This window comes from Chelonia mydas, chromosome 12 (genome assembly GCF_015237465.2).
Source record: "Chelonia mydas isolate rCheMyd1 chromosome 12, rCheMyd1.pri.v2, whole genome shotgun sequence".
Classification (NCBI taxonomy): Eukaryota; Metazoa; Chordata; order Testudines; family Cheloniidae; genus Chelonia; species Chelonia mydas.
The window spans coordinates 15,962,876-15,975,250 of record NC_051252.2 but is presented as its reverse complement, the minus strand read 5'-3'; the positions used below and the strand labels follow the sequence as shown (position 1 = coordinate 15,975,250).

Below are 12,375 nucleotides of genomic sequence, written 5' to 3'. Positions count from 1 at the left end.
CAGAAGGCAGCTAATAAAAGGAAGATACGATAAAGGCATACGGGAAGGAGAACGGCATGGAGGCGAGGAATTGGGTGGCCCTGTTCGCTCCATACCCCATGAACAAAGGTCAGCGGGTGTAACTGCAAAGCCGCACGGAGCCGCAGGAGGAATGGCTCTTTCACAGCCAGCCTGCGGAATGCCTGGCAACCCGGCATCGCCGCCTGAGACCAAGAATGTAGCCGGCTTCCAGGGCAGGCCACTGGCAGGGAGAACAAGGCCATGCGGGGGAGGGGGAGAGAGCCCGGCGGGGCACAGCCAGGGTGAGCCAGAGAAATCTCTACCCACAAACCAGCGCCTCCCGCAGCCTGCTGGGGCCGGGCTGGCACCCCCGCGCGGGCAGGCCATTTGTCAATGTCACGCGGCTGGCTTCCCGGCGACTGGCACTGGCTGAAGCATCTGGTGCCGGCCCGGGGGCACGGGACAAGCTGGCCCCGGGATCTCAGCCCGGGCGGTGAGCCCGAGGTTGCTAGGAGCGATGCCTCGAAGGAGGCGGCTCCAGGGACTTCAGTCTCCCCCCTTAGCAGGCCGCCAGCCCGCCCCTGGGGCTGCCGCCGTGCCCCGCACCCCTGCCGGCGCCACCGGTTCCCCCCGCCCCTCCAGCCCCCGGGACGCCCGCTGCTCTTCGCACGGCACCGGGCGCCCGCCTCCCAGGGCCCCCTCCGGCCCCGCCCCCGGGGGCGAGCCCCTCCGCCCGGCCCGGCTCGGCCCGCGCCGCGCTCACCTGGCTGGCGGCGGCGCCGCTAGGGGGCAGGGAGCGCGCGGCGCCTTTCCGCCCCGGCTCGCCCCGGAGCCAGACGCGACCCGCTGCAGGTGAGTGGCCGGCGGGAAGGGGCCCCCGGGTCCCCAGGCAGCGCAGCCCGCCGAGGCGCCCCGGGCCGGGGCTCTGCTCCCCCCCCGCAGCCGCTGCCCGGCCCCGGGGCTCCGCGCCGCTCCGCGCGGGCGGGCTGGGCGGACGCGGGCTCGCCGGGCGGCAGCGCCCCGCAGCTTTCGTGGGCGCGGGCAAGGGAGCGAAGGGCAGGCTCCGGAGCAGCCAGCGACACTCGCGTCCTCAAGCGCCTGGCGCCGCGCCGCCGCGGGCAGCCGGCCCCTGCCCCGCGCCCCTGGAGCTGCGCCGGGGACCTGCCCTTTCACAGCGCCCCGCTGCTGGTCCGCAAGCCGGCTCCTGGCCACGGATCACTCGGTTGGGCCAGCCCCTGGGAGGGGGTTTGTAGCACCGCCGGCTGGAGCCTCTGAAAGGGAAGGCGAGAGGGTCTTTTTTATCCTCTGCCAGCTAAGCGGCGCTCGGAGCTGTGTGTTTCTTCCGCTTTACCTGCCCCCCTCCCCGGTGCAATATCTTCTCTAAAACTCATCCTGGGGAATAGAAGTTACTTTTGGGTAATAGGGCGAGTTGCTAACTGGACTGAAAGTCCGCCTCTTCCTAAAGCAAGTTCAGTTTGCGACAGCTGTGTGTGTATCCCTCTAGTCTCTTCCATTCTCCTGTTCCCCAAGTGTTGAAGACAAGTCCTCCAGTCCTGGGCCCGGGTTCTCCAAACACACCCAGGCTTAATTTTACTATGCTGAGTAGTCCCTCAGTGGGAGTAAAGGTAAGCAAGTGTGTAAGTGTTTTTGTAGGATCAAGGCTTTAGAAATGAGACTTTGAGCTGACCTAGGTCAGAATCCCTTTGAATTTCATACAAAGTTCTAAAAGTGGTAATGACCGAAATATAAAATATTTTAAAACAACTTATAGCTTTACAGTAACCCAGGCACACATGGAAGTTAGTGAGTCATGATGTCTCACCGTATGACAAATAGCAGACAAACTGCACCCAAGGAATCTGAATAGAGATGATGTAAGACTTGCCAGAACCTGTTTCTGAAGTTGATGCACTTGATGTTAGCAAATTATAGTAAAACCAATTGTGACAAAAATATGTGGCGAAGCATGACTGAGAACAGAAAAATGGAGTGAGCCAGATCATACGTTCCAATATGCATGCACAACTCCCATTGAAGTCAGTGAGAGTTTTATGTGCATACTGGAGAGCAGAAGTTGTCCTGTGTGTTTAAATGTTTTCTGTGTTAGAAATTCTCAATCCATAATCAGTGATTGATGGGCCTTTCTCTGTAGAAGAGGACAGCAGCAGACAAACAATATTATCTCAGCATCTGAGAGTGGAAGTTATGGTTTAGCTGGTAAATCTTACTTGGGTCAGGAAGTCCTAATAAAACACTGAAGATACAGAACCTTTTGGTCCTGATCAATGTGTTACTTGGGTCAGGAAGTCCTAATAAAAACACTGAAGATACAGAACCTTTTGGTCCTGATCAATGTGTGTTTGTAAGAGGTTTATGTTAACCGAATGGAGATATTGAAATCTGTGGCAGGAAGTTCTACAGACTACTTTCTGCAAAGACTTACACGTGTGCTTAACTTGATTGTATTGTGAGTAGTTCTACTGAAACTGCTTGCAGTGTGCGAAGCTAAACAGCTGTGTAAATCTTGACAGGATCAGGGCCTTAGTTAATGTTGACTCATTTAAGGTATAAATGATTTTCCATTAAAAGCAGTTGTCTTGAGGGGAGATACCACTAATTACATTTTTACAAGCTATAGCAGCTTCTGATAATAAAAATGCCCTGCTTTTGTAGATGTGAGGAAATCTGGTAAACTCGGGGTTGATGATTGTTCCTTGATTACATGGGCCAGATGATTGAAAACATAACTTACTGGCCTTGTCTTTTGCACAGCAGAACAACATGAAGCCAGGAAGCTGTCTTAACAGTAGTGGAGTGTTTGGGTGCCTTTTTCTAATATTTCTACATAATGTGGCCTGACGCATCACTGAAAGGGGTATTAGGAAATCAGAGAGAAAACTTGCAAACGTTTCTCAAGAGATTGGTCAATGTTTGGTAGGCCAAAAGAATCATACATCTGTGATTCACTTCTAATTTCAGTGGGAAAGTTTTACACTATGGAGACTTATGTGACTTCAGCTTAATAACCGGCTAAAAACATTCCAAAATGTTTACCAGGGCAATCAGACTCTGTTATTGGTACTTTTTATTTGTTTGAGATAAATCAAGTACAACATTTTGTAATGTCATATTGTCGTATAGTTAATACTGAAGACAGGGATCTCTCCAAAATCTATCAAGCCTAATGCTTATTTCATAAGTAGGTCTCTTTACAACTTTATGGTCTTTGGAGGTAATTTAGAATCTATTGAAGAAACCAGGACTTGGTCAACAGGAGTGCTGACAATTGGAAAATACATTTGAAAGCAATTTTGAACTGTTTTAAAATAAATACTAACTACGGTATTTGAATTTGGCTCAGTAAGGAAGAATCTGCTGTTTTCCAGTGAGATGTAAATACTAAAAACATTTAGACAATGTTTTCTGATTATGATTCGCTACAAGACAGAACACTGTTTTTTCCTGTAACAGGGACACTGGAAGATGAGCAAGCATTTTGAAGATAATTGATTAGAAAGAGAAATAACCAAAGGTTTTATCGTGTGTACACATACAAACTAGCAGTCTTAATATCCTGTTCTGTAGTTCAAAATACTGAAGTATACTCTAAAGAGGGGATATGCACTTAAGGCCAGCACCAAAATACAAATTTAGAAGACCTACAGCTATTATAATAAAATATCTTTTGAAGAAAGGTAGACACTGACAATATCGTAATATTCTTATTTATGTTTTAATAACAAATACTGAGAAAGAGAAAAGAAACTTTCTAAGAGGCTTAAATTATGACCGAAATCAAAATGCCTTTTATTTAAGGCATCCTGGTCTAAGAGTATTGGCTTATGAACTTTTTATTTATTTAAGAGTATTGGCTTATGAACTTTTTATTTGCTCTTTCCATCTCCTTTAATCATAAGATTAGATTGGTATGATGTCTGCTGTTAAAACCCATGATGGATTACACTTTGTGTGTGTGGTGACACAAATGGTTAGGTTTTGAAGATACTTACTTTGCAATGGTTGCCATTAAAGTCAACATGGGCCAACAGTCACCATGTGTGATACTGCAATTTTCCATTGTACTCAGAATGGAAAATAACAGTGATATCCAGAATGCCACTGTCTGGGCATAGTAGGTCCATGTTGACTTCCACTGTATGTCATGTAGCATGCCAGAGGCTACTGAGAACAGAAATCAGGATCCGTGGGCATTCTTGTAAAACAGTCATTGCATTTTTAAAATCGTTCCCAATAGGGCTGTTGATTAATCGCAGTTAACTCATGCGATTAACCAAAAAAAGTAATCACGATTATTACCAGTTTTAATTGCACTATTAAACAACAGAATACCAACTGACATTTATTAAATATTTTGGATGTTTTACAACATTTTCAAATACATTGATTTCAATTACAGTGCAGAATACAAAGTGTACAGTGCTCACTTTATATTCTTATTACAAATATTTGCACTGTAAAATGATAAACAAAAGAAATAGTATTTTTCAATTCATCTCATACAAGTACTGTAGTGCAATTTCTTTGCCATGAAAGCGCAACTTACAAATGTAGATTGTTTTGTTTTTGAGTGCAGTTATGTAAAAAAAAAAAATGTAAAACTTCAGAGCCTACAAGTCCACTCAGTCCTACTTCCTGTGCAGCCAATTGCTAAGACAAGCAAGTCTGGTTACATTTACAGGAGATAATGCTGCCTTCATCTTATTTACATTGTCACCTGAAAGTGAGAACAGACATTTGCATGGCACTTTTGTATCCAGCATTGCAAGGTATTTAAGTGCCAGATATGATAAACATTCATATGCCCCTTCATGTTTCGGCCACCATTCCAGAGTACATGCTTCCATGCGGATGATGATCATTTAGAAAAAAAAAAAGCGTTAATTAAATTGTGACTGAACTCCTTGGGGGAGAATTGTATATCTCCTGCTCTGTTTTACTCGCATTCTGCCATATATTTCATGTTATAGCGGTGTCAGATGATGACCCAGCATGTTGTTCGTTTTAAGAACGCTTTCACTGCAGATTTGACAAAATGCAAAAAAGGTACCAATGTAAGATTTCTAAAGATAGCTACAGCACTCGACCCAAGGTTTAAGAATCTGAAGTGCCTTCCAAATCTGAGATGGATGAGGTGTCGAGCATGCTTTCAGAAGTCTTAAAAGAGCAACACTCCGATGCGGGAACTATGAAAACCGAACCATCAAAAAAGAATATCAACCTTCTGCTGGTGGCATCTGACTCAGATGGTGAAAATGGAGGTGTATCGGTCGCACTGCTTTGGATCGTCATCGAGCAGAACCTATCATCAGCATGGACGAATGTCCTCTGGGATGGTGGTTGAAGCATGACCGGACATATGAATCTTTAGCACATCTGGCACATAAATATCTTGCAACGCCAGTTAAAACGGTGCCATGTGAACACCTGTTCTCACTTTCAGGTGACATTGTAAACAAGAAGTGGGCAGCATTATTTCCTGCTAATGTAAACAAACTTGTTTGTCTGAGCGATTGGCTGAACATGAAGTAGGACTGAGAGGACTTGTAGGCTCTAAAGTTTTACATTGTTTTATTTTTGAATGCAGTTATTTGTTGTACATAATTCTACATTTGTAAGTTCAACTTTCATGATAAAGAGATTGCACTACAGTACTTGTATTAAGTGAATTGAAATACTGTTTCTTTTTTACAATGCAAGTATTTGTAATAACAAATAGTGAGCACTGTACACTTTGTATTCTGTGTTGTAATTAAATCAAGATATTTGAAAATGTGGAGAACATCCAAAAATATTTATATAAATGGTATTCTATTATTGTTTAACAGCGCAATTAAGTGCACAATTTTTTTAATCGCACAATTAATCACATATTGAGTTTTTTTTAATCGCTTGACAGCCCTAATTTCTAGTGAAGCTAATGACAATAGGATTAATAGAAAACAAGAAAGATACTTAGGGACTGAATTATGGACATATTGATACGCATATGGCGTGTGCTAAGTGAAAGACCAGGTGATAATTTGGAGATAATTAATTTAGATGCTGGCCTAAATAGAAAACAGATAGCAGTGTCTCCATTTAATACATATGTTTGTGTGACGGGGAGTTGTACATTAATCAAAAAAGACACTATATCTTTGGGAATTACAGAAAATCCTGGGGCTTCCCACTCTGCCTGGCTACAGATTTATTTCTTGAGTTACATCTTTGATTTAGGAATAATATAATAGATTTTAAGGCCAGAAAGGATTATTATGATCATCTAGTATGACCTGTATAACACAGGCCATGGAATATCACTCAGTGATTCCTTTGTCAGTTGCATACTCCTGGCTGAACTGCAACATTTCTTTTGGAAAGCTATCCAGTCCATTTTGTAGTTGGGAATGTTGATTTTGTTTGCTTGCTTTGGGGTTTTGGATTTATATAATATATAATGAATGTGAGACTTCACTAAGCACCTAGGGAACTTTTATGTTGTGGTGATTTTAGATTAAATGCTTGTGTTTTTACTCTAATTTTATTTTTAAAAAGATTGTTTTATTGATTATAGGTGCCCAGGTACCTGTCGCTGGGGAGGGATATAAAATTATAAATAAACCAATACTGGAGACATGGGTTTCTTTTCTTGTCATTTGCTCTTCAGAATATCAAGGGCTGTCTGTGCTGCACAAGCATGTAGACTGATTAAGAAGTGACAGTGGTATATAAGTAAGCCCCTGCGTTTGCAGATTAAACCAATTTTTTAAAATAAAAATTCCTGGGTTTTGTTCTTCACTCTACTTTTGTATCATTCAAATATATAAAAAAAAACTTGTTTTATTAGGAAATCACAATACATTGCATGAGATAGTGTAGGGCCTTACCAAATTCACGGCCATCGAAACATGCATCATGGACTGTGAAATCTGTGTCGTTCTTCCCACCCCCTCCCTCCCCGCCCATGAAATCCGGTCTTTTGTGTGCTTTTACCCTATGCTGTACAGATTTCACGAGGGAGATCAGTATTTCTCAAATTGGGGCTCCTGACCCAAAAGGGAGTTGCAGGTGGTCACAAGGTTATTTTAGGGGGGTTTCAGTATTGCCACCCTTACTTCTGCGCTGCCTTCAGAGCTGGGTGGCCCGAGAGCGGTGGCTGCTGACTGAGGGCCCAGTTCTGCAGGCAGCCGCACAGAAGTAAGGGTGGCAGTACCATACCAGGCCAGCCTTACTTCTGCGCTGCTGCTGGCGGTGGCTGTGCCTTCCGAGCTGGGCTCTTGGTCAGCAGCTGCCGCTCTCCAGCTCTGAAGGCAGCGCCGCCGCCAGCAGCTGCTCAGAAGTAAGGGTAGCAGCACCGCAGCCCCCCCTACAATAACCTTGTGACCCCCGCCCTCCCCCACAACTCCTTTATGGGTCAGGACCCCTACAATTACAACACTGTGAAACTTCAGTTTTAAAGAGCTAAAATCATGAAATTTACGATTTTTAAACTTCTAGGACTGTGAAATTGACCAAAATGGATCATGCATTTGGTAAGGCCCTAGATATATGTATTATGATAATACATTAGTCTGTGTGTGTATATGCAAAGCTGCCTGTTGAAGTAAGGCTATGTATTAGTCTAGAACAGGGATGGGCTAACTTTTTGGCCAGAAAGCCGCATCGGGGTGCGAAACTGTATGGAGGGCCGGGTAGGGAAGGCTGTGCCTCCCAAAACAGCCTGGCCCCCTCCCCCTATTGGCCCCTCCCACTTCCTGCACCTTGACTGTCTGTCTCCCTCAGAACCCCTGCCCCATCCAACTCCCCCGTCCCCTGACTGCCCCCTCCTGGGACCCCCTGCCCCAAACCGCCTCCCCCCAGGATTCCCATGCCCTATCCAACCCCTCCTGTTCTCCGACCCCTGACTGCCCCAGAACCTCTGCCCCATCCAACCGCTCCCTGTCGCCTGACTGCCCCCTGGGACCCCCCCACCCCTAACTGCCCCTGCTCCCTGTCCCCTGACTGCCCCCCGGGACCTCCTACCCAACCCCCCCCCCACCGCTGCGTGCGCCGCTGCTGCCCCCTTACCATGCCGCTCAGAGCAGCAGGAGCTCACAGCTCCGCTGCCCATGCGGCGGCGTGGCTACGTGGGAGGGGGAACAGCAGGGGAGGGGCCAGGGGCAAGACTCTTGGGCCAGGACTCAGGGGCCGGGCAGGATGGTCCCGCGGGCCGTAGTTGGCTCACCTCTGGTCTAGAAGATTCACACAATAAACAAACAGGCACGCATGCAAGCTCTGAAGCGTGTGTGCATCTGAACATACTGATGAATCTCACGCCCACCACGTACACTTTTCAAGCTGTTAGCAGATAACAGTTTAAAGATTTGACACACTAAAATGGGAAGAAAATGAAAATCTATGTCAAATAGTTTCAGAACACAAGGAAATATTCAAAAGTTTAAAAAAAAAAAGGAGAAAAGGATGAAATTGAGTGTATGCGCTACAAATGGTGTGACCCAATTATTACATGTAAATATTTATAGGCTAATATTTTGATGTCTGCAACATTAAACTGTTTGTTCAAACGAAAAGTTTTATTTGGGGATTAGAGAGATATTGTTTTATTAAAGTCAGAGATGGCATTGTGTTTTGAGTTCTAATTTAGTTCCGCCACAAGCCACATTGATGAACAGAATTCAGAGCATTAATCTACTGAATACTCCCCTCCCCCTGTAACTTTCCGTCCACCAAAATAAATCCTGATATTGACCCAGAAAAATTATTAATAGTTTTTTGCACTGATTTTTTACGTGTTTTTGTTGTGGTGGTAATAAACACTGATAAATCCCTGGGAAAAATTAAATAAAATTAAAACTGAAAATGAAGGGCCCTATGAATGAGAAGTACTGCATACCAGCGGTGGGTATTTTCTGGCTCTCCTTAACTAGTATTGAAAATGGTTCGGTTATTGTGGAGACATAACACCTGACACAACCCTGATGCTTCATTCTGGGTTGACAAGGAGCAAGGTTTTCCAAAGGTGGGTTATTTTTCTATCCACATGGGGATGTGGATCCAAGGGAGACATGAGTAGAGATGCAATGGTTAGGATTTTCAGAGGAGATTGTAGGTGGTAGGTGCAATTCCTTGAGTCTTCTTCTGAAAATCTCAGTTTATGGGTCTGATTGAGCACACCTTTACTTCCGCGCATAATGCTTAATACAACTACTATTATTTAGAACAAGATTTTGATACTTGTACTCTCACTCAGTTGCACCTTACTTCACGAATTGTTCCATTGACTTCAGTGTGGTACACTTTTTAACATGGGTTAGGATATTAGAATCTGACCCTTAGTGGCTAGTCCCATTTGAAGTCACAAGAGGACTGGACTCTCGTTGATCTAAACTAGCTTTACTATCCTCCTCACCTTCCTTGAGAAGGTGCCCAGTCATTACTAAAGTTCTTCAGGAAAGTTCTTTAAACATCTCAACTGTAGTATAGTTTCAAAAACTGAGTATTTCTTCTAGGGATTATAAGTGGTGGACAGTAAATATTAATAAAAGAAACAAAGGATCTGTTTTTTAAAAAAGATAAAAGCTACAAAGATTCAAGATGATTATTTGGTAGGTTGACAGGATATTACAGCTGATAAGCTTGTATTTTTGCCTGTTAGTCAAATCAGATCATAATCTATTAAAATCAGGAAGTGCACTTTCGTCCTCAGCTTAATATATTTTCAAAAATAGAGTAATTTGTAAGTAATACCTCCATGAAACCCTGAAATCTAGTGTTCACTGATACATACATTTTACTGTTCGAAATGGGGAAAAAAGAGGAAACATTTTGAGTATTTCAAAACTATTCAGTAGGGTTCTTAATGGGAGATATGTAGCAACATACGTTTAAAAATTCATCATTGTAGCTTTTCCTGTGCATACAAGTGATACTGAAGATATTAAATCTTTATCATACTTGAATTTATTGATCTTACTGCTTAGTAACCATATTGTAGGAATCTTTTTTTTCAGGAAAGTGTTAAAATCTGTATCAAGTTTGGATATTTTTGTAGGTTTTAGATCCAATCCTGTGAAGACTTATGAACCACTTAACTTTGCGCTCAGTGAATAGTCTCATTGACTTGATATGGCCAAACTAAGCACGCATGCAAGTCTCTGTGTGATTGGGGATTTATTAGGAATATATCTGTATTTTGAACTCCATCTTCAGCTATATTGCTTATCTTCTTTCTAACTGTCAACTTGCGAAGATTGGAGCTTTAAGTAGGTGAACAATTTGCTGTACGCTGACTTTGAAGTATGTGGGGAATTGATGTAAAGACATTACAAGCACTCATCTATTGAATGTAAGAATCCTTTATGCAATGTTTTGCAGATCCAGGCAGCTGCCTGTGCAAGTTACGACTTATGTTGGTGGACTGTATTCAGATGGAATTTAACTTCAAAGTTAAATTGTTTAAAAAAGCAAATTTTCAGTCACAAGCCAGTGAAAGTTCATGGTGAGTTTCACAATTTATTAGTATTATCCTAAGTATTCAATTTTTTTTAAAAAAGTGGCACAACTTAAACTTGACTGTGCCACGTACACTAAAACTGATATTTCAAAATATTGGACACATTTTCTGTTATGTAACATAAAAGGCTGAGCTGTTGAACCTTATAATTCAGGTGAGTGGCTTTTTGATTGAAATTTTATTTGGGTTGCCTATATTGTTATCAGTTGTTTTGTTGAATTTGAGCAGTAAACTTCCTTTATTGAAATTTAAAATGTAAGTGGTTTAACATACCTGAGGTATAAATGAAAATATGAAACTGTGTAGGCCTGATTCTGCAGTGAGCTGTGCATAGACAGAAACCTCTGCCTATGCAGAGACCCACTGAAATCACTGGGGAGTATGTTACAGGATCAGGGCCTTTTATCTGTAAATAAAATACAAAAATAGACTCTCTTCTGATTGATAAAATGCTGTGAAGGTCTTTGTGATCTGGTTTAATGCTTGCGGCAGTTCTTAGTTAATTTTCAGTCTCTTGTTGCCTTAGCTAAAAGAAAAGAGCTTCCCCCCATGCTTACTCGGTCATTGTGGTTAATTTCTTGATCAGTTTGGAAGTTCATTGTTAAAGTTCCATATGCGAACTTGTACTTTTCTGTCATTGAAGAGTTCCAAAAGAGATACTTCCCAAAACATTTGGAGAGGGGCATGTTTCCTATGTTTTTGGAACATATGGAATGTAAATGGAAAATAATAGCGGTGTTACCATATGTATCACAGTAGAATTATAGACAGTAAACAACTGGTACTGGTTAGATACATGTGGCAAGTCAGTATTACTGTTAGGATTAATATTTTTGTTTGTTTACACCTTTAAAAAAATTAACTCAAAACTGCAAACTGTGCAGTTAACTTGTGTACATAGCCACAGGTTCCTATTGCTGTGGCTTTTCTTCTAGCTCCCTTCTTTTTGGGTGGGAATATACTTAAAAAGCTGCAGCTTCACCTCTGTCATGCGTTAGTGAAGATTCTGCTATGCCAACGGGAGAGCTTCTGTCTGCACTAGGAGTTGTGCTGGTATAACTGCATCGCTCCGAGGCATCGGTTTTTCACATGCCTGAATGACGTAGTTATACTGATATAAGTTTGTAGTGTAGACCTGGCCTTACTAAGCCCACCTGTTGCATTGCCTTAAGTTGGACAGAACGCTCTTCAGAATATAGACTCTCTCTCGTGTGTAGGGCCCTACCAAATTCACAGACATGAAAAACGGGTCACAGACCATGAAATCTGATCTTTTGTGTGCTTTTACTCTAAACTATTCAGATTTCATGGGAGAGACCAGTGTTTCTCAAATTGGGGGCCCTGACCCAAAAGGGAGTTGTGGGCGGGGGAGGTGTCGCAAGGTTAGTTTAGGGAAGTCACAGTATTTCCACCCTTACTTCTGCGCTACCTTCAGAGATGGCCTAGAATTCCTCTATGGGTCAGATCCCTAAAATTAAAACACTGCGAAATTTCAGGTTTAAATAGCTGAAATAATGAAATTTACGATTTTCAAAATCCAATGACCATGAAATTGACCAAAATGGACCTTGAATTTGGTAGGGCTCTAATTATGTGGTTGTAAGAGCACTGATTTGGGCCTCTGGGCGATGATGCTATAGGCACATTGAATATATACTAATGTGCCTGATGAACACACAGATGTGTGACTGGTATAATTGTTTTGTTCAATAATACTTCTAACACTTTTCATGTGTCGATGATTACCAAGGCAAGTATCCTCTCCATTTCAGGCATAAAAAGTTAAGTAACTTGCCCACAGTCATGCAATTATGAATGGCAAAGTCAGGATTAGAACTCGGGTCTCCCAGCCCTCAGTTCTT

At 43.0% G+C, this 12,375-nt stretch overlaps 1 protein-coding gene across 6 annotated transcripts in view; it reads left to right on the top strand.

The window, feature by feature from the left end:
- The first annotated feature begins 715 nt into the window (after window positions 1-715).
- Window positions 716-12,375, top strand: part of ADCY7 (adenylate cyclase 7) — a 126,972-nt gene continuing 115,312 nt past the window's right edge. For 2 of the 6 annotated variants that reach the window (XM_037877974.2, XM_037877972.2), the window contains exons 1-2: window positions 722-852; window positions 10,375-10,498. The gene's annotated coding sequence lies outside the window, so the exon portion shown is untranslated. Of the gene's footprint in view, window positions 853-1,032; window positions 1,626-10,374; window positions 10,499-12,375 lie in introns of those variants that run through there. The other 4 variants (XM_043526569.1, XM_037877973.2, XM_043526567.1 and 1 more) reach the window with 3 other exon arrangements.